This window comes from Mchenga conophoros, linkage group LG15 (assembly GCF_057382185.1).
Source record: "Mchenga conophoros isolate Kocher_MC1m ecotype Shallow Benthic linkage group LG15, M_conophoros_male_GT1.1, whole genome shotgun sequence".
Classification (NCBI taxonomy): domain Eukaryota; kingdom Metazoa; phylum Chordata; class Actinopteri; order Cichliformes; family Cichlidae; genus Mchenga; species Mchenga conophoros.
Genome location: NC_140540.1, coordinates 18,006,673 through 18,028,385, shown reverse-complemented (window position 1 = coordinate 18,028,385; position 21,713 = coordinate 18,006,673). Strand labels below are relative to the sequence as shown.

Sequence of the window (21,713 nt, the reverse complement as noted above, 5' to 3'; positions counted from 1 at the left end):
GGAGGACGTAGTAGAGAACACCATGAGAACGCTAAAGGGTGACGTGTGTGCGTTGACTTTATCGCACATACCTGTATAAAAGAACAGGTATGTGCGTTATGCAGGACATCGTTGTTTTAACAACCCTGAAAGTGGCAAAGAGACACGCTTACGAAGCACAGTTTAAACTGAAGGCCATCAGCTACGCGGAGGAACATGGAAATCGAGCAGCGGCGAGAGAATTTAAGATTAACGAATCGATGGTTCGCAAATGGAGGAAGCTAGAAAACAAGCTCCGGCAGGTCAAGAAAACGCAGTTGAGTTTCCGCGGACATAAGGCGAGGTGGCCCGAGTTGGAGGAAAGACTCGAGCGGTGGATCATCGAGCAAAGAACGAGCGGGAGAAGCGTTTCGACGGTCACCATTCGGCTAAAAGCAGTTTCACTTTCACTTTTTATGAAACGGTGCCATTTTTCCATCCGGACCAGGACTACGGTAGCGCAGCAACTTCCAGCGGATTATAAGGAAAAGCTGGCCATCTTCCGCTCCTACTGCAGCAAACACATCGGCGACAAACACATCCAGCGATGGATGACGGATGGAGACCACAGTTTCACCAAGAGTGGAAGGCAGCGCCCGGCGAGTTACGCCACAATTTGCCAATGGATTGTAGATGCTTGGGCTAACATGTCTGCTGGCACTGTTGTTCGAGCTTTCGCAAAAGCCGGCATCATTTCCGAGGAGCCGCACGGCACGGAAAGTGACTCTGACAGTGAAGAAAGTGAACCTGGCATGTTTGATGGAGATTTAGCGCAGCTGTTCAATTCAGACACAGAGGATGAGGACTTCGATGGGTTTGATTGATGATAAAAATGTGAGTACCAAACTTTGTTTTGCTCCTGCTTTATTTTTAAATACGCACACTTGTATGCTTGTGTGTTGTTGATGATGACGATTACTGGTAATAAAAATGTGAGTAAGGTACCGAACTCAGGTTTGCTCCCGCTTTATTTTTAAATACGCATACGGTACTTGTATGCGCCCTATGATCCAGTGCGCCTTATGTGTGTGTTAAATACAGTAAGGGCACACATAACTGAGACTGCGCCTTTTAGCACAGTGCGTCTTATGGTCGTGAAAATACGGTAATAGGACTAGATTTTGCAATCCCAAGTGATTCAGCTCAGTACTTGCTCCGAGTGGATTTTGAGGCATCTGTTCAGTTGGCTCCAAACAAACAGATAAATTACAATGTATGATGAATAGAGCAAAGACCAAAAGCGAAACTAAACAACAAAAACAGACAAAAGATAAAATCATGTTGCTCAAATAAATGCTAAACTTTTTCCTTCTGCAGAGAACGTGTAAATAAGCAACTGTTTAACAGAACATATCAGTATATTTGTTGTTCCCACAGCTTGTTTTCGCTGCCTTTGAGTGTCCAAAAAACATCAGTTACTGCAACGGATTCGAAGGTGAATTTGCCTTAAAACCAATTTGCATTTTCATAAATACTAAATTAGGGCTGCTCAATTAATCAAATTTTAATCACGATTACGATCTGGGCTTTCAACGATCATTAAAAATGACTGAGCCGATTATTAGCCCCTCCCTCATTTATCCGCGACACCTTAAAGGCCGGTCTGTGAAAATATTGTCGGGCATAAACCTGTCCGTGGTGCAAAAAAAGGTTGGAGACCGCTGATTAAGAGGACCCGAGGGAAGCTCGGAAAGCTAAGCAGAAGTTATTTGGAGAGGAGAGTGACTGCCAAAAGAGAGGTAAAAAAAACTTCAGTGGTGTTGCACACTATTTTATATTATTTTTTAAAGTCATTGTTAACCCTTTAAAGCCGGTCAGAGCAGCATGCTCCGTTTTGTGTAACTATTTTTAAATCCCTGTAGAACCTGAACCGTGTAAGCTAGCGCAATAATTTGTTTTGCATATGAAACCGGAGGAGTTGTACTTACATCTTATGCCATCAGCTTGTCCTCGGTCCTTCCACATATAGCTTTGCAAAAATTGCATAAAAAGCGCTTGCAGGAACAAAACCAGAAACACGCTTTGCCGATCCGATCAGCTGTTCGTAACACTTCCCACAGTGAAACAGAGGTCAGCGCGAACTATCGCATGTCCGCCATTTCCTGGCCGAAACCGGAAGTGACGTCATTTTTGCGGAAATGTAGTTTTTTTTACTTGTTGGCCTTAAAGGCCTATACTGGTCATGTTTGACTTTTCTGAATAGTTTCTGGGATGCTTAGAACTCAAATTGCACTGCTGGAAATATTTTATTTTGATGCACCTGCTGTTTTCTTTGCAAATTTGCATCATAGGATTGTTTTTTCGTTTTTCCTGCAGTATATAAAATTTGCTGTATCGCCAAAATAAAACTATGAAGATACTCAAAATAAATTTCCTGTTGTTGTAAACTATTTTTTGCAACTTTTTTGTATTTAAAGTTTTGAGGGATAAACCTCTTAAATTTCTCCAAGTAGAAATATATGTAAAAAAACCAAAAACGATTTTCAATTTTTTTGTAGTTTATTGCACTTTTTTGCAATTAATGTAGTTACTATGGACTTAATGCATACATATTATTAAAATATGGGCTATAACAGTTGTATAGCAACTTGAAATGCTCCCACAAATGGCACTACAACATGTAAAAAAATAATATAAGCTCTGGCGGACTTGGTTCTATAGTAGGTCTTAAAGGGTTAAATAAATATCGTCAAATAATCGAGATCTCAATTTCAGTGAAAATAATCGTGATTATCATTTTTGCCATAATCGAGCAGCCCTATACTAAATGCAAAAATGTGCCACATGTACTTTGAGTATATTTGGAGATTTTTACAATAACTAAGGCAAACACTTGCTCCCAAATTAGCCTCGACACACAACGAACTGAATGGTTTTTTATAAACATATCTGGTTTGATAAATGATCCACTCCTTAGCTGATGACAGATAATTGATTCTTCTATGGGTTTATAATCCTTTCCTTTCCTGAATGACTGAAAATCAAAGCCTATGAGCCAATTTCTGAGGTTTAAATGCACTGGTTGCCAGCTCATCGGTTTCTCCTTAATACTTGGGGAATGATATATGATTAAAAGTAGATCAATGGATCACAAAAACCTATAAATCAATAAAGAGTCGGCATCTGATTACCTGTAATTTGAGGAATGTGTGCTGGTGAAAGCATTAAAGAAGAACAGAGCAGGAGAAGGAGGACTAGTTGCCAGCTCATCGGTTTCTCCTTAATACTTGGGGAATGATATATGATTAAAAGTAGATCAATGGATCACAAAAACCTATAAATCAATAACGAGTCGGCATCTGATTACCTGTAATTTGAGGAATGTGTGCTGGTGAAAGCATTAAAGAAGAACAGAGCAGGAGAAGGAGGACTAGTTGTCTTCTTCAACTAGTCTCACAGTGATTCTTGTGACCTTGTGTCTGTAGATGGTGAATGTTCCTCCCAAAACAGATGAGTCACATTAAAAGAGATTGCGGCAAGGTTTTTCTTCTTTAATTACCAATCCTGGCTAAAAGCAGATGTGGAAGAGTTTTTGTTTCCTTTGAAGCTTTGACCTTGCCTTCAGACTTCCTCACTGTTACACTCTCTAGAAGTTGGCAACTTATTGTGGGAGAAAAGCTCCCTGCACATCTTGCTGCCCCTACTATCGGCTCACATGGTTATAAGGCTTTAAATTTCAAGTCAAGCAGTTGGGAAATCTTACTAAAGGATTCTTATTACCATTTCTGCATCTCCAGCTAATTCTGTTACAAAGTGACAGTGACGCCAGGACAAAAACCTGTTGCATCGTGAAAACAAAGGGTTTCAAATTTTAAAGATCTTTGTTGAATGATGAAGCAGATTTATGGCCATCTCTAAAACCTCACTTTCATGTCTTTGTGAGTTTAAAAACCAATTTGATGGGGTGCTGTTTGCTTTAGTCCTCTAAATGTCAGAGAAAAGCACTTGTGTCCAACTGAAGCAAGTATTTATTAAGCAATGGATGTTGTTTTAATCTAAAGGCATCTTAACCAAATAATTCCACAGCACCCATAGTGAGTGACCGAGGAAGCGGTTAACGCTGCACTACTAATCTTGACTAGTTTGGAACTTATTCTACTTCTTTTCTCTATTTTTACAACAAAAACAATTAAAGTGTGAATGCTGGCCCTCTTGGTCAGGTCTCTCTTTCGCCTTGATAAATAAAAGATTAATTTAAAGAATATAAATATTTTTCATTTGCAGTGCATTAGGAGAGCTAAGGATATCTCACCAAAAATGATGTCGCGTGGTGGATTATACAGACAGAAACCTCAGAGACTATGCATCATGTGGAAAAGAAAGCATACCTTCTTTCAAGCCCAAATCATCTCCCATCCAATACCATACTTGAGACTGGTACGAGGATTTTCTGGTTACATGCCGTGTTTCGTTTTCTCCAACCGTGGTGCAGTGAATTATAGCCAAACATCTCCACTTTCTCTACAAGTATTGTGGTTTGTTCAGATGCAACTTAGCAAACCTAAGTTGTGCTGTTATTCAGAAAGGTAAGAGGCTTTTTCCTGTCAATATTTACTGGCAGGCCATACCTGTTCAATCTTTTCATCGTGTTCAGTCATGAATTTAGCATGCTATCTGACATCTAGAGTAACCCTTTCCAGATTGATGGGCAGCAACAGTTGTTTCTTCAGGCTCATGGCTGTTGTCTTTCCTGTTTGGCGTTGTTCTAATGCACACCTGAAAAATCCAGACCAGCAAACTGCCAAAAGTTTTGCTTTTATAGGAGGTGCTTACGCCTGCCCTGCTTGTTGATCAGGTAATCCCGGGCATTTGAATCAAGTGCATCTGGCTGCTACTTACTACTTGTATTCTGGCTTAATTTTTGTATCATAAAAAAAAGACACTGTGTAGTATGTCATGTGTTGTTGTACAGCTGAGACGGATTTATCCGTCTTTTGCTGAGGACGAGATTATTAGGGCCCGAGCACCGAGAGTGCGAAGGCCCTATTGTATCTGCTCCGTTTCTTATTATTATTAGGGCCCGAGCACTGAGAGTGCGAAGGCCCTATTGTATCTGCTCCGTTTCTTATTAGGGCCCGAGCACTGATAGTGCGAAGGCCCTATTGTATCTGCTCCGTTTCTTATTATTAGGGCCCGAGCACTGACAGTGCGAAGGCCCTATTGTAATTGCTCTGTTTATTATTATTATTATTATTATTATTATTATTATTATTTCGGCAAATGAATTGGCCGTTTGAGGGCCTAAACATGCTCGAAAACTCATGAAATTTTGCACACGCGTCAGGTCTGGTGAAAATTTACGTATTTTAATGTTCCCAGACATGGCCAGGGAAAATTAGCTCAGTAGCGCCACCTAGAAAAATGAAAAACGCGAGCCCCCGGTATAGGTATGACCTACACGTTTGAAAGTCGGTACACCTATATAACGTTCAGAGTCGAACAAAAAAGTCTATTATGGCAATGTCCTAAACCCAACAGGAAGTCCGCCATTTTGGATTGAAGGTGACATTTTGGGTCTGATTTTACCGTTTCCATGCCTTGTACTTTAACGAACTCCTCCTTGGGATTTGGTCCTATAAACTTCAAATTTGGACAGTGTCAACTACACCCTTGTGCCATGTTAAATTGCGGAGCTTTTGAGTTTTCACAATAGTATGAGGCCGTGGCGCCATGGCGAATTATGATGACTCGCCATGAAAATCTTATTGCCTCTCATTCTGTCATACATGTTCCGATCTGGACCAAAGAGCACACATATGATAAGGCTCCACCCCTGAACATATTTCAACTGCCATATTTGACATCAAGGACAGCGCCACCTAGTGGGAACAGGAAATGTCATGTTTTACACTTTGGGGTACAGTATAGTGATGGGTGACATCTGCAGCCTCAAATTTCTCCAGGAAAGCCTTAAGGAGTTGGTCTTGGGTTACAGTGAAAACTGTGACTTTTCGCAAAAGGGTGTGACCCCAGCGGCGTGGCGAACTTTGATGTCACGCCATGAAGAAACAAATTAGTATAACTCAATGAAATCCAGTCTGATCAGTACCAGACTTTACAGGCATGATGTCAGACCCGCCCTGAACAGATTGATGTGCCCATTGTCGGAAATACGGACAGCGCCACCTAGTGGCAACAGGAAATGTCATGGCTTTAATTTTGTTGTACTGATTTTCACAGGTTCATCTTGGCCACCTCAAAAGCGGTGAATATCACCATCAGTCCCTCGTGATGCTTCAGTGCAAAAATTGTGACTTTAAACTGAACGGCGCACCCTGGTGGCAACGCTGTTCAACATGAAAGATGAAGTGGCTTTTGAGGGTCTTGGCAAGTTTATAGAGGCTTGAAATTTGGCACACACCTCCAAATGGATGAAGGCTTTGTTGGCATGTGATCATTTTCATTGAATAGCTCGAAATTGCTCCACAGCGCCCCCTACAAAATTTCAAAACCACAGCCCCTGCTCTGTGTTCTATGTATGATTCTGAAACCTGGTAAGCTTATAGGAGATATCAAGATGTACAAAAAAGTCTCTTGGTGCAATATCCCAAATCCAACAGGAAGTCAGCCATTTTAAAATTAATGTGTAATTTTGGCAACATTTTCCCCTCTTTCCAGGCACCGTTCTTTGACGAACTCCTCCAAGGGATTTCATCATATTGAACCAATCTCCAGTGTGTGGAATCTAAAGACCTTTGTGATGTTAAATTGCGAAGCTTTTTACGTTCAGTGAAACGGGGTGGTTATGGCGGCACTTAGAGTTTGAATCACTCGCCAAAAAGCAGTAATCTGCTGTCACTCAAAAACACAATGTCCAATCTCTCCCAAAGCTCATAGGCGTGATGAGACTCGAGCTCGGAAATGTTTGTTATGCCATTTGTACATAATGGTTAGAGCGCCACCTAGTGGAACGACTAACTAATCATGAATGAATGAGTTGAAATGTTAGCTGGTGGTTAAATGCATGAATTCCATCAATGTGACATCAGATCGGACGTGCTGGTTTCAGGTGTTGGGCATGGCTCGACACGCCGGGGGTGCGAGGGCCCTCATAACGCTGCTTGCAGCTTTAATTATTATTATTATTATTCACCCCAAACAAGGGCCTTTTTGAGGGCCTAAACATGCTCAAAAACTCATGAAATTTTGCACACATGCCAGGTTTGGTGAAAAATTTTGTATTTTAATGGTTTTACATATGAGCACTGGGAAATGGCTCTACAGCGCCACCTATGCCTTGTTAAATGCAGCCCTACGACCACATCGTTTGAGCTACATGTATGAAATTTGGCACACATGTGTATCATGCCAAGACGAACAAAAAAGTCAGTGGGCCCATTGACGCAAACCCAACAGGAAGTCCGCCATTTGGAAGAGAAGGTGACATTTTGGCTCTAATTTTGCCATTTCCATGCCTCGAACTTTAACGAACTCCTCCTTGGGATTTGGTTGTATAAGCTTCATCTTTGGTCAGTGTCAACTACACACCTGGGCCATGTTAAATTGCGGAGCTTTTGAGTTTTCACAATACTATGAGGCCGTGGCGCCATGGCGAATTTCGATGACTCGCCATGAAAATCTTATTGCCTCTCATTTTGTCATACATTTTCTGACCTTGACCAAAGTGAACACATATGATAAGGCTCCACCCCTGAACATATTTCAACTGCCATATTTGACATAAGGGCCAGCGCCACCTAGTGGGAACAGGAAATGTCATGTTTTACACTTTGGGGTACAGTATAGTGATGGGTGACACCTGCAGCCTCAAATTTCTCCAGGAAAGCCTTAAGGAGTTGGTCTTGGGTTACAGTGAAAACTGTGACTTTTCGCAAAAGGGTGTGACCCCAGCAGCATGGCGAACTTTGATGTCACGCCATGAAGAAACAAATTAGTATAACTCAATGAAATCCAGTCTGATCAGTACCAGACTTTACAGGCATGATGTCAGACCCGCCCTGAACAGATTGACGTGCCCATTGTCGGAAATACGGACAGCGCCACCTAGTGGCCACAGGAAATGTCATGGCTTTAATTTTGTTGTACTGATTTTCACAGGTTCATCGTGGCCACCTCAAAAGCGGTGAATATCACCATCAGTCCCTCGTGATGCTTCAGTGCAAAAATTGTGACTTTACACTGAACGGCGCACCCTGGTGGCAACGCGGTTCACCATGAAAGATGAAGTGGCTTTTGAGGGGCTTGGAAAGTTTATAGAGGCTTGAAATTTGGCACACACCCCCAAATGGATGAAGGCTTTGTTGTCATGTGATCATTTTCATTGAATAGCGCGAAATTGCTCCACAGCGCCCCCTACAAAGTTTCAAAATATCAGCCCCTGCTCTGTGTTTTATCTATGAGTCTGAAAGTTGGTAAGCTCATGGAAGATATTAAGATGTACAAAAAAGTCTCCTGGAGCAATATCCCAAATCCAACAGGAAGTCAGCCATTTTAAAATTCATGTGTAATTTTGGCGACATTTTCCCCTCTTTTCAGGCTTCATACTTTGACGAACTCCTCCAAGGGATTTCATCAGATTGGACCGATCTGAAGTTTGTGGAATCTAAAGACCTTTGTGATGTTAAATTGCGAAGCTTTTTACGTCCAGGGAAACGGGGTGGTTATGGCGGCACTTAGAGTTTGAATCACTCGCCAAAAAGCAGTAATCTGCTGTCACTCAAAAACACAATATCCAATCTCTCCCAAACGTCGCAGGTGTGATGAGACTTGAGCTCGGAAATGTTTGTTATGCCATTTGTCAGTAATAGTTAGAGCGCCACCTAGTGGGACGACTATAATCATGGTTCAATGAGATGAAATGTTAGCTGTTGGTTAAATGCATGAATTCCATCAATGTGACATCACATTGGACGTGCTGGTTTTAGGTGTTGGGCGTGGCTCGACACGCCAGGGTGCGAGGGCCCTCATAACGCTGCTTGCAGCTTTAATTAGGGCCCGAGCACCGAGAGTGCGAAGGCCCTATTGTATCTGCTCCGTTTCTTATTATTATTATTATTATTATTATTATTATTCAGGCGAAACAAGGGCCTTTTTGAGGGCCTAAACATGCTCAAAAACTCATGAAATTTTGCACACATGCCAGGTCTGGTGAAAAATTTTGTATTTTAATGGTTTTACATATGAGCACTGGGAAATGGCTCTAGAGCGCCACCTATGCCTTGTTAAATGCAGCCCTACGACCACATCGTTTGAGCTACATGTATGAAATTTGGCACACATGTGTATCATGCCAAGACGAACAAAAAAGTCTGTGGGCCCATTGACGCAAACCCAACAGGAAGTCCGCCATTTGGAAGAGAAGGTGACATTTTGGCTCTAATTTTGCCATTTCCATGCCTCGAACTTTTGCGAACTCCTCCTTGGGGTTTCATTTCATAACCTTCAAATTTGGACAGTGTCAACTACACCCTTGTGCCATGTTAAATTGCGGAGCTTTTGAGTTTTCACAATACTATGAGGCCGTGGCGCCATGGCGAATTTCGATGACTCGCCATGAAAATCTTATTGCCTCTCATTTTGTCATACATTTTCTGACCTTGACCAAAGTGAACACATATGATAAGGCTCCACCCCTGAACATATTTCAACTGCCATATTTGACACCAGGGACAGCGCCACCTAGTGGGAACAGGAAATGTCATGTTTTACACTTTGGGGTACAGTATAGTGATGGGTGACACCTGCAGCCTCAAATTTCTCCAGGAAAGCCTTAAGGAGTTGGTCTTGGGTTACCGTGAAAACTGTGACTTTTCGCAAAAGGGTGTGACCCCAGCAGCATGGCGAACTTTGATGTCACGCCATGAAGAAACAAATTAGTATAACTCAATGAAATCCAGTCTGATCAGTACCAGACTTTACAGGCATGATGTCAGACCCGCCCTGAACAGATTGACGTGCCCATTGTCGGAAATACGGACAGCGCCACCTAGTGGCCACAGGAAATGTCATGGCTTTAATTTTGTTGTACTGATTTTCACAGGTTCATCGTGGCCACCTCAAAAGCGGTGAATATCACCATCAGTCCCTCGTGATGCTTCAGTGCAAAAATTGTGACTTTACACTGAACGGCGCACCCTGGTGGCAACGCGGTTCAACATGAAAGATGAAGTGGCTTTTGAGGGGCTTGGAAAGTTTATAGAGGCTTTAAATTTGGCACACACCCCCAAATGTATGAAGGCTTTGTTGTCATGTGATCATTTTCATTGAATAGCGCGAAATTGCTCCACAGCGCCCCCTACAAAGATTCAAAATATCAGCCCCTACTCTGTGTTTTATCTATGAGTCTGAAACTTGGTAAGCTCATGGAAGATATTAAGATGTACAAAAAAGTCTCTTGGAGCAATATCCCAAATCCAACAGGAAGTCAGCCATTTTAAAGTTAATGTGTAATTTTGGCGACATTTTCCCATCTTTTCAGGCACCGTACTTTGACGAACTCCTCCAAGGGATTTCATCAGATTGGACCGATCTGCAGTTTGTGGAATCTAAAGACCTTTGTGATGTTAAATTGCGAAGCTTTTTACGTCCAGGGAAACGGGGTGGTTATGGCGGCACTTAGAGTTTCAATCACTCGCCAAAAAGCAGTAATCTGCTGTCACTCAAAAACACAATGTCCAATCTCTCCCAAACGTCTCAGGTGTGATGAGACTCGAGCTTGGAAGTGTTTGTTATGCCATTTGTACATAATGGTTAGAGCGCCACCTAGTGGAACGACTAACTAATCATAAATGAATGAGTTGAAATGTTAGCTGGTGGTTAAATGCATGAATTCCATCAATGTGACATCACATCGGACGTGCTGGTTTTAGGTGTTGGCAGTGGCTCGACGCGCCGGGGGTGCGAGGGCCCTCATAACGCTGCTTGCAGCTTTAATTATTATTATTATTATTATTATTCACCCCAAACAAGGGCCTTTTTGAGGGCCTAAACATGCTCAAAAACTCATGAAATTTTGCACACATGCCAGGTTTGGTGAAAAATTTTGTATTTTAATGGTTTTACATATGAGCACTGGGAAATGGCTCTAGAGCGCCACCTATGCCTTGTTAAATGCAGCCCTACGACCACATGGTTTGAGCTACATGTATGAAATTTGGCACACATGTGTATCATGCCAAGACGAACAAAAAAGTCTGTGGGCCCATTGACGCAAACCCAACAGGAAGTCCGCCATTTGGAAGAGAAGGTGACATTTTGGCTCTAATTTTGCCATTTCCATGCCTCGAACTTTTGCGAACTCCTCCTTGGGGTTTCATTTCATAACCTTCAAATTTGGACAGTGTCAACTACACCCTTGTGCCATGTTAAATTGCGGAGCTTTTGAGTTTTCACAATACTATGAGGCTGTGGCGCCATGGCGAATTTCGATGACTCGCCATGAAAATCTTATTGCCTCTCATTCTGTCATACATGTTCCGATCTGGACCAAACAGCACACATATGATAAGGCTCCACCCCTGAACATATTTCAACTGCCATATTTGACATCAAGGACAGCGCCACCTAGTGGGAACAGGAAATGTCATGTTTTACACTTTGGGGTACAGTATAGTGATGGGTGACATCTGCAGCCTCAAATTTCTCCAGGAAAGCCTTAAGGAGTTGGTCTTGGGTTACAGTGAAAACTGTGAGTTTTCGCCAAAGGGTGTGACCCCAGCAGCATGGCGAACTTTGATGTCACGCCATGAAGAAACAAATTAGTATAACTCAATGAAATCCAGTCTGATCAGTACCAGACTTTACAGGCATGATGTCAGACCCGCCCTGAACAGATTGACGTGCCCATTGTCGGAAATACGGACAGCGCCACCTAGTGGCAACAGGAAATGTCATGGCTTTAATTTTGTTGTACTGATTTTCACAGGTTCATCGTGGCCACCTCAAAAGCGGTGAATATCACCATCAGTCCCTTGTGATGCTTCAGTGCAAAAATTGTGACTTTAAACTGAACGCAGCACCCTGGTGGCAACGCTGTTCACCATGAAAGATGAAGTGGCTTTTGAGGGGCTTGGAAAGTTTAAAAAGTCTTGAAATTTGGCGCACACCTCCAATGTGGTTAAGGCTTTGTTGTTATGTGATCATTTTCATTGAATATCCCAAAATGGCTCCACAGCGCCCCCTACAAAATTTCAAAATCACAGCCCCTGCTCTGTGTTTTATGTATGAGTCTGAAACCTGGTAAGCTTATAGGAGATATCAAGATGTACAAAAAAGTCTCTTGGAGCAATATCCCAAATCCAACAGGAAGTCAGCCATTTTAAAATTAATGTGCAATTTTGGCAACATTTTCCCCTCTTTTCAGGCATCGTTCTTTGACGAACTCCTCCAAGGGATTTCATCAGATTGCACTATTCTTCAGTGTGTGGAATCCAAAGACCTTTGTGTTGTTAAATTGCGAAGCTTTTTACGTTCAGGGAAACGGGGTGGTCATGGCGGCATGTGGAGTTTCAATCACTCGCCAAAAAGAAGTAATCTGCTGTCACTCAAAAACACAATGTCCAATCTCACCCAAAGGTCGCAGGCATAATGAGACTCGAGTTCGGAAATGTTTGTTATGCCATTTGTACATAATGGTTAGAGTGCCACCTAGTGGAACGACTAGCTAATCATGAATGAATGAGTTGAAATGTTAGCTGGTGGTTAAATGCATGAATTCCATCAATGTGATATCGATCGGACGTGCTGGTTTTAGGTGTTGGGCGTGGCTCGACGCGCCGGGGGTGCGAGGGCCCTCATAACGCTGCTTGCAGCTTTAATTATTAGGGCCCGAGCACCGAGAGTGCGAAGGCCCTATTGTATCTGCTCCGTTTCTTATTATTATTATTATTATTATTATTATTATTATTATTATTATTATTATTCAGGCGAAACAAGGGCCTTTTTGAGGGCCTAAACATGCTCAAAAACTCATGAAATTTTGCAGACATGCCAGGTCTGGTGAAAAATTTTGTATTTTAATGGTTTTACATATGAGCACTGGGAAATGGCTCTAGAGCGCCACCTATGCCTTGTTAAATGCAGCCCTACGACCACATGGTTTGAGCTACATGTATGAAATTTGGCACACATGTGTATCATGCCAAGACGAACAAAAAAGTCTGTGGGCCCATTGACGCAAACCCAACAGGAAGTCCGCCATTTGGAAGAGAAGGTGACATTTTGGCTCTAATTTTGCCATTTCCATGCCTCGAACTTTTGCGAACTCCTCCTTGGGTTTTGATTTCATAACCTTCATATTTGGTCAGTGTCAACTACACCCTTGTGCCATGTTAAATTGCGGAGCTTTTGAGTTTTCACAATACGGTGAGGCCGTGGCGCCATGGCGAATTTCGATGACTCGCCATGAAAATCTTATTGCCTCTCATTTTGTCATACATTTTCTGACCTTGACCAAAGTGAACACATATGATAAGGCTCCACCCCTGAACATATTTCAACTGCCATATTTGACACCAGGGACAGCGCCACCTAGTGGGAACAGGAAATGTTTTACACTTTGGGGTACAGTATTGTGATGGGTGACATCTGCAGCCTCAAATTTCTCCAGGAAAGCCTTAAGGAGTTGGTCTTGGGTTACAGTGAAAACTGTGACTTTTCACGAAAGGGTGTGACCCCAGCAGCATGGCGAACTTTGATGTCACGCCATGAAGAAACAAATTAGTATAACTCAATGAAATCCAGTCTGATCAGTACCAGACTTTACAGGCATGATGTCAGACCCGCCCTGAACAAATTGATATGCCCATTGTCGGAAATACGGACAGCGCCACCTAGTGGCAACAGGAAATGTCATGGCTTTAACTTTGTTGTACTGATTTTCACAGGTTGATCGTGGCCACCTCAAAAGCGGTGAATATCACCATCAGTCCCTCGTGATGCTTCAGTGCAAAAATTGTGACTTTAAACTGAACGGCGCACCCTGGTGGCAACGCAGTTCATCATGAAAGATGAAGTGGCTTTTGAGGGGCTTGGAAAGTTTATAGAGGCTTGAAATTTGGCACACACCTCCAAATGGATGTAGGCTTTGTTGTTATGTAACCATTTTCCTTGAATAGCGCAAAATGGCTCCACAGCGCCCCCTACAATATTTCAAAACATCAGCCCCTGCTCTGTGTTTCATCTATGAGTCTGACACTTGGTAAGCTTGTGTAAGATATCAAGATGTACAAAAAAGTCTCTTGGAGCAATATCCCAAATCCAACAGGAAGTCAGCCATTTTAAAATTAATGTGTAATTTTGATGACATTTTCCCCTCTTTTCAGGCTTCATACTTTGACGAAGTCCTCCAAGGGATTTCATCATATTGAAGCATTCTTCAGTGTGTAGAATCTAAAGACCTTTCTGATGTTAAATTGCGAAGCTTTTTCCGTTCAGGGAAACGGGGTGGTCATGGCGGCACGTAGAGTTTCAATCACTCGCAAAAAGCAGTAATCTGCTGTCACTAAAAAACACAATGTCCAATTTCTCCCAAAGGTCGCAGGTGTGATGAGACTCGAGCTTGGAAATGTTTGTTATGCTATTTGTCAATAATGGTTAGAGCGCCACCTAGTGGCATGACTATAATCCTGGTTGAATAAGATGAAATGTTAGCTGGTGATTAAAAGCATGAAATCCATCAATGTGACATCACATCGGACGTGCCGGTTTGAGGTGTTGGCAGTGGCTCGACGTGCCGGGGGTGCGAGGGCCCTCATAACGCTGCTTGCAGCTTTAATTATTAGGGCCCGAGCACCGAGAGTGCGAAGGCCCTATTGTATCTGCTCCGTTTCTTATTATTATTATTATTATTATTATTATTATTATTATTATTATTATTCAGGCGAAACAAGGGCCTTTTTGAGGGCCTAAACATGCTCAAAAACTCATGAAATTTTGCACACATGCCAGGTCTGGTGAAAAATTTTGTATTTTAATGGTTTTACATATGAGCACTGGGAAATGGCTCTAGAGCGCCACCTATGCCTTGTTAAATGCAGCCCTACGACCACATCGTTTGAGCTACATGTATGAAATTTGGCACACATGTGTATCATGCCAAGACGAACAAAAAAGTCTGTGGGCCCATTGACGCAAACCCAACAGGAAGTCCGCCATTTGGAAGAGAAGGTGACATTTTGGCTCTAATTTTGCCATTTCCATGCCTCGAACTTTTGCGAACTCCTCCTTGGGGTTTCGTTTCATAACCTTCATATTTGGTCAGTGTCAACTACACCCTTGTGCCATGTTAAATTGCGGAGCTTTTGAGTTTTCACAATACTATGAGGCCGTGGCGCCATGGCGAATTTCGATGACTCGCCATGAAAATCTTATTGCCTCTCATTTTGTCATACATTTTCTGACCTTGACCAAAGTGAACACATATGATAAGGCTCCACCCCTGAACATATTTCAACTGCCATATTTGACACCAGGTACAGCGCCACCTAGTGGGAACAGGAAATGTCATGTTTTACACTTTGGGGTACAGTATAGTGATGGGTGACATCTGCAGCCTCAAATTTCTCCAGGAAAGCCTTAAGGAGTTGGTCTTGGGTTACAGTGAAAACTGTGACTTTTCGCAAAAGGGTGTGACCCCAGCAGCATGGCGAACTTTGATGTCACGCCATGAAGAAACAAATTAGTATAACTCAATGAAATCCAGTCTGATCAGTACCAGACTTTACAGGCATGATGTCAGACCCGCCCTGAACAGATTGATGTGCCCATTGTCGGAAATACGGACAGCGCCACCTAGTGGCAACAGGAAATGTCATGGCTTTAATTTTGTTGTACTGATTTTCACAGGTTCATCTTGGCCACCTCAAAAGCGGTGAATATCACCATCAGTCCCTCGTGATGCTTCAGTGCAAAAATTGTGACTTTAAACTGAACGGCGCACCCTGGTGGCAACGCTGTTCAACATGAAAGATGCAGTGGCTTTTGAGGGTCTTGGCAAGTTTATAGAGGCTTTAAATTTGGCACACACCTCCAAATGGATGTAGGCTTTGTTGTTATGTGATCATTTTCATTGAATAGCGCGAAATTGCTCCACAGCGCCCCCTACAAAATTTCAAAACATCAGCCCCAGCTCTGTGTTTCATCTATGAGTCTGAAACCTGGTAAGCTTATGGAAAATATCAAGATGTACAAAAAAGTCTCTTGGAGCAATATCCCAAATCCAACAGGAAGTCAGCCATTTTAAAATTAATGTGCAATTTTGGCGACATTTTCTCCTCTTTTCAGGCTTCATACTTTGACGAACTCCTCCAAGGGATTTCATCATATTGAACCATTCTCCAGTGTGTGGAATCTAAAGACCTTTGTGATGTTAAATTGCGAAGCTTTTTACGTTCAGGGAAACGGGGTGGTTATGGCGGCACTTAGAGTTTGAATCACTCGCCAAAAAGCAGTAATCTGCTGTCACTCAAAAACACAATGTCCAATCTCTCCCAAACGTCTCAGGTGTGATGAGACTCGAGCTTGGAAGTGTTTGTTATGCCATTTGTCAGTAATGGTTAGAGCGCCACCTAGTGGGACGACTATAATGATGATTGAATGAGATGAAATGTTAGCTGGTGGTTAAATGCATGAATTCCATCAATGTGACATCAGATCGGAGGTGCTGGTTGTAGGTGTTGGGCGTGGCTCGACGCGATGGGGTGCGAGGGCCCTCATAACGCTGCTTGCAGCTTTAATTATTATTATTATTATTATTATTATTCACCCCAAACAAGGGCCTTTTTGAGGGCCTAAACATGCTCAAAAACTCATGAAATTTTGCACACATGCCAGGTCTGGTGAAAAATTTTGTATTTTAATGGTTTTACATATGAGCACTGGGAAATGGCTCTACAGCGCCACCTATGCCTTGTTAAATGCAGCCCTACGACCACATCGTTTGAGCTACATGTATGAAATTTGGCACACATGTGTATCATGCCAAGACGAACAAAAAAGTCAGTGGGCCCATTGACGCAAACCCAACAGGAAGTCCGCCATTTGGAAGAGAAGGTGACATTTTGGCTCTAATTTTGCCATTTCCATGCCTCGAACTTTTGCGAACTCCTCCTTGGGGTTTCATTTCATAACCTTCAAATTTGGACAGTGTCAACTACACCCTTGTGCCATGTTAAATTGCGGAGCTTTTGAGTTTTCACAATACTATGAGGCCGTGGCGCCATGGCGAATTTCGATGACTCGCCATCAAAATCTTATTGCCTCTCATTTTGTCATACATTTTCTGACCTTGACCAAAGTGAACACATATGATAAGGCTCCACCCCTGAACATATTTCAACTGCCATATTTGACACCAGGGACAGCGCCACCTAGTGGGAACAGGAAATGTCATGTTTTACACTTTGGGGTACAGTATAGTGATGGGTGACATCTGCAGCCTCAAATTTCTCCAGGAAAGCCTTAAGGAGTTGGTCTTGGGTTACAGTGAAAACTGTGAGTTTTCGCGAAAGGGTGTGACCCCAGCAGCATGGCGAACTTTGATGTCACGCCATGAAGAAACAAATTAGTATAACTCAATGAAATCCAGTCTGATCAGTACCAGACTTTACAGGCATGATGTCAGACCCGCCCTGAACAGATTGATGTGCCCATTGTCGGAAATACGGACAGCGCCACCTAGTGGCAACAGGAAATGTCATGGCTTTAACTTTGTTGTACTGATTTTCACAGGTTCATCGTGGCCACCTCAAAAGCGGTGAATATCACCATCAGTCCCTCGTGATGCTTCAGTGCAAAAATTGTGACTTTAAACTGAACGGCGCACCCTGGTGGCAACGCGGTTCATCATGAAAGATGAAGTGGCTTTTGAGGGGCTTGGAAAGTTTATAGAGGCTTGAAATTTGGCACACACCTCCAAATGGATGAAGGCATTGTTGTTATGTAACCATTTTCCTTGAATAGCGCAAAATGGCTCCACAGCGCCCCCTACAATATTTCAAAACATCAGCCCCTGCTCTGTGTTTCATCTATGAGTCTGACACTTGGTAAGCTTGTGTAAGATATCAAGATGTACAAAAAAGTCTCTTGGAGCAATATCCCAAATCCAACAGGAAGTCAGCCATTTTAAAATTAATGTGTAATTTTGATGACATTTTCCCCCCTTTTCAGGCCTCATACTTTGACGAACTCCTCCAAGGGATTTCATCATATTGAAGCATTCTTCAGTGTGTAGAATCTAAAGACCTTTGTGATGTTAAATTGCGAAGCTTTTTCCATTCAGGGAAACGGGGTGGTCATGGCGGCACGTAGAGTTTCAATCACTCGCAAAAAGCAGTAATCTGCTGTCACTAAAAAACACAATGTCCAATCTCTCCCAAAGGTCGCAGGTGTGATGAGACTCGAGCTTGGAAATGTTTGTTATGCTATTTGTCAATAATGGTTAGAGCGCCACCTAGTGGCATGACTATAATCCTGGTTGAATAAGATGAAATGTTAGCTGGTGATTAAAAGCATGAAATCCATCAATGTGACATCACATCGGACGTGCCGGTTTGAGGTGTTGGCAGTGGCTCGACGTGCCGGGGGTGCGAGGGCCCTCATAACGCTGCTTGCAGCTTTAATTTTTATTATATTCTTGCACATAAAACGTTACAGTTACACACAGAAGGTGTACTTTTTCCCCACATGACTCAAGATTACATAGTTATAAATCCTCATAGAAATACACGTGCGTTAAAAAAGTCAAATCAATCTAAACTAGCAACAACACTATCTGTTCCCAATTATTTGTCAGAATAAACAAAATCTCAAGGCCGTGTCGTTCCCTTATCCTAAAACCTTACAGCCTCCCTAAAAAAATCAGGAAAAAATGGCCTTTGCAAAAACAGTCCTGCCTTACTGCACACGGCAAATACGTGGGGATGTTGGTGTAGGATAGTGCCAGAGAACGTGCAAAATATTTCACTGAAATGCACCAGGGAAGTGTTCTGTCTCAGACGATATGAAAATACCTTTCAGAAGAAAATTAAACACTTCAGTCGGCAACAATTAGAATGCATAATTTGAGGCTTCTTTGCACCACTTGCTCAGTTAAACATTAATTAACTCAATTACTTAGTCTCCCTGTACACTTTAAATTGATCCAGAATGCAATACATTTGAATCTTCCAGGCTTATTTGTACAACATAATCAGCAATTATTCAAGATGGATTTAATAGATACAAAGGGAGACTTCTGAATTTAGTGTAAGCCAAGACAAAAGCAGTACTAACTTCACCTGCCTGACAATTCCAGATAGATCAACAACAAAAAAGTAGAAATATACCTGAAGATCTGTTCCAATAGAAGTAATAAGTGATACATTTCCTGAGTGGCTGTAGTTATTTCCTTCAACTAATTTGAAGGAACTGCACTGTAATAGTCGGTATTAGCTGTATTGTTATTTCCTATTGGCATTTTAGGGTCCGTAATGAAATGGAAATAGGAAATACTAATCTGTTCTCTAATTATTAGGCATTAAGACAATTGTATGAGCAGATAATAGCATTACTGACTGAAATAAGCATTTCCACAAATAAGACGTCATCTACCTGTGTTAGTGGTCAGTACTTCTCTGTTTATGCTGATTTGTTTTCCTGGCACAAAACGTTAATATTCAAGGGAAAAATAGACAGGAAAAAAAGGTATTGTTCTGCTTCAGTTATCTATCAAATTGCTGTTTTAAACATCAGTATTCCACCCAGGAATTCACAACTGATGCATCCTTAATTTTAACTAACGCTTCCCTCATGCTAAACAGCAAAAACAGTCACATTTGTTTGTATAGCTCTATTCAGACACAAGGAACATGGAGTACCTCAGAGACATTTAAATCATGGCTACAGGTGATACAGGATGCACAATCAATCATGACAGAAACAGAATAACAACAATTAGAATCGAAGGACACAGATCTCTACTTATATAAATCTGGCATGTTAATCCCTGCCGTAGAAGTGATCATCATTGCAAATAAGTGTTGTTTCTTCAAAGAAAAGTCTCACAAAGTGTGAGAGGAGAGCTCTGATCACCTCCCCTGAACAACTTCTGTAACTCAAAAAGTCGATAATAAAACACCACTTCTCTCTAGGTCGAGTCAGTGCACACTGGCCTCATATTAATTTAATTGCTAATATTTAATAGTCTACATCTTGAGACAAGTCAGGGCCACAACTAATGACTGCACTTATTATCATATTATCTGAAATTGTGTGCTGAAGTAAAATTTCCTCATTTTCCTCACCCAGGCTGGAGTCAAAGTAAAGCTATTCAGCTGTCAAAATTAAAAGAGGGATAAAAGCTTGTTATATTTGCCAGACCAAAGCTAAAATAAATGAATTTTAAAAAAGCTTAAGGGAAGAAAAATGACACCAAATCATCTGTAAAAATAAGATCACACAATCTTAAGCTTCACTTCTTACCTGCTGTGCCATGGACCAGATAAGTATAACTGACCTATTAGCACCAGAGCTAACTGTTTAAATAGACGACCCTGGAAATAACTACATATCTTGTATGATATGCACAAAGGAAAGGAAATTCTTCCTGTGAGCTTGACCCTAGCAGAGCAGACAGCTGGCCGATAGCAGCCTCTTGTTTACACAGTGATAAGTGCTTTTTGAAGTGGCCTTGTGTTCACATTAGACTTGTTGAAATGGAAAACACTGATTCTCCACAAAAGTGCACGCAAAATACAGAAACGAGAGACCCTACAGCCCTAATGATCCAAGAATACACTGGAGGCTAACAGACCTTAAACGATAAAGGAACTAGTAAGATAGTTTGCGTATTAATAGCCTCCTTGCAGTTAAATCATATCCATACGACCTTAAACTTTTAAAGAAGCTTTTCAAAGATCGATTACATCCAGTTAAGATCTATGAATGGTTATTTTTAAAATACACTGGTCAGCTAAAGTCCTTAAAAGCCTATGTAGTGATTTCTTGCTGGAGTTTATTCTGACCACCTGTTATCTATGTTATCTGTATTTTATGCGCTTTCTACTACAGGTGCGGGCCTTGTTGCATTGATATTTGACCCCGCAACAATAAATCTGAGGGACAGCGGGGAGTCTGTGAGCGTCCTCTGCTTCAAAACGTATGTAAACGCGTGAAAAATAGTATTACCTGTTCCTTCAGAAACACCAATGGCAGGGGAAAGTTTTCAGGCCGACCCCACCGAGTCCCCTCGTGGCGTCATGCGTGGGTAAAAGTGTAAAGTCAAGTATTAAATAGGGCTGTCACGAACCGCTTAAAGTCCAAGCTCCGAGTTCACAGACAGCCCTGTTGCGCTGATATGAACCGCGGCTTTCAGCTCAGAGGCTAACGACCAGCAGCGTTTAGGGAAATGACTGCAAGCGACAGCGAGTTAGGTGCGGAAGTTCCGGCTGGCGCCTTCAAAATAAAAGAGATAACCACTATGAAGTAAAAACTGAAAAACAAACTGTGGAAAATGACTTATTATATATTTGTAGTAAATGGTAAAATGGTAAATGGCCTGTATTTATATAGTGCTTTTACTAGTCCCTAAGGACCCCAAAGCGCTTTACATATCCAGTCATCCACCCATTCACACACACATTCACACAGTAGTAGTTAATAACTGCTGGATGTCTTTTGATATGAAAAGAAATGTCAAGTTTGCTGTTTGTTTGGTTAGAATTGTTGTGCACTCGGTTACACTGCAGTATGTCTCTAAT

The 21,713-nt window shown here is 42.0% G+C and overlaps 1 protein-coding gene across 2 annotated transcripts in view; it reads right to left on the bottom strand.

The window, feature by feature from the left end:
* The window catches only part of esr2a (estrogen receptor 2a), a 43,019-nt gene extending 21,694 nt beyond the window's left edge, over positions 1-21,325 (bottom strand). For both annotated transcript variants that reach the window (XM_085246082.1, XM_085246083.1), the window contains exon 1: positions 21,142-21,325. The gene's annotated coding sequence lies outside the window, so the exon portion shown is untranslated. The remainder of the gene's footprint in view (positions 1-21,141) is intronic.
* Positions 21,326-21,713: the final 388 nt, after the last annotated feature.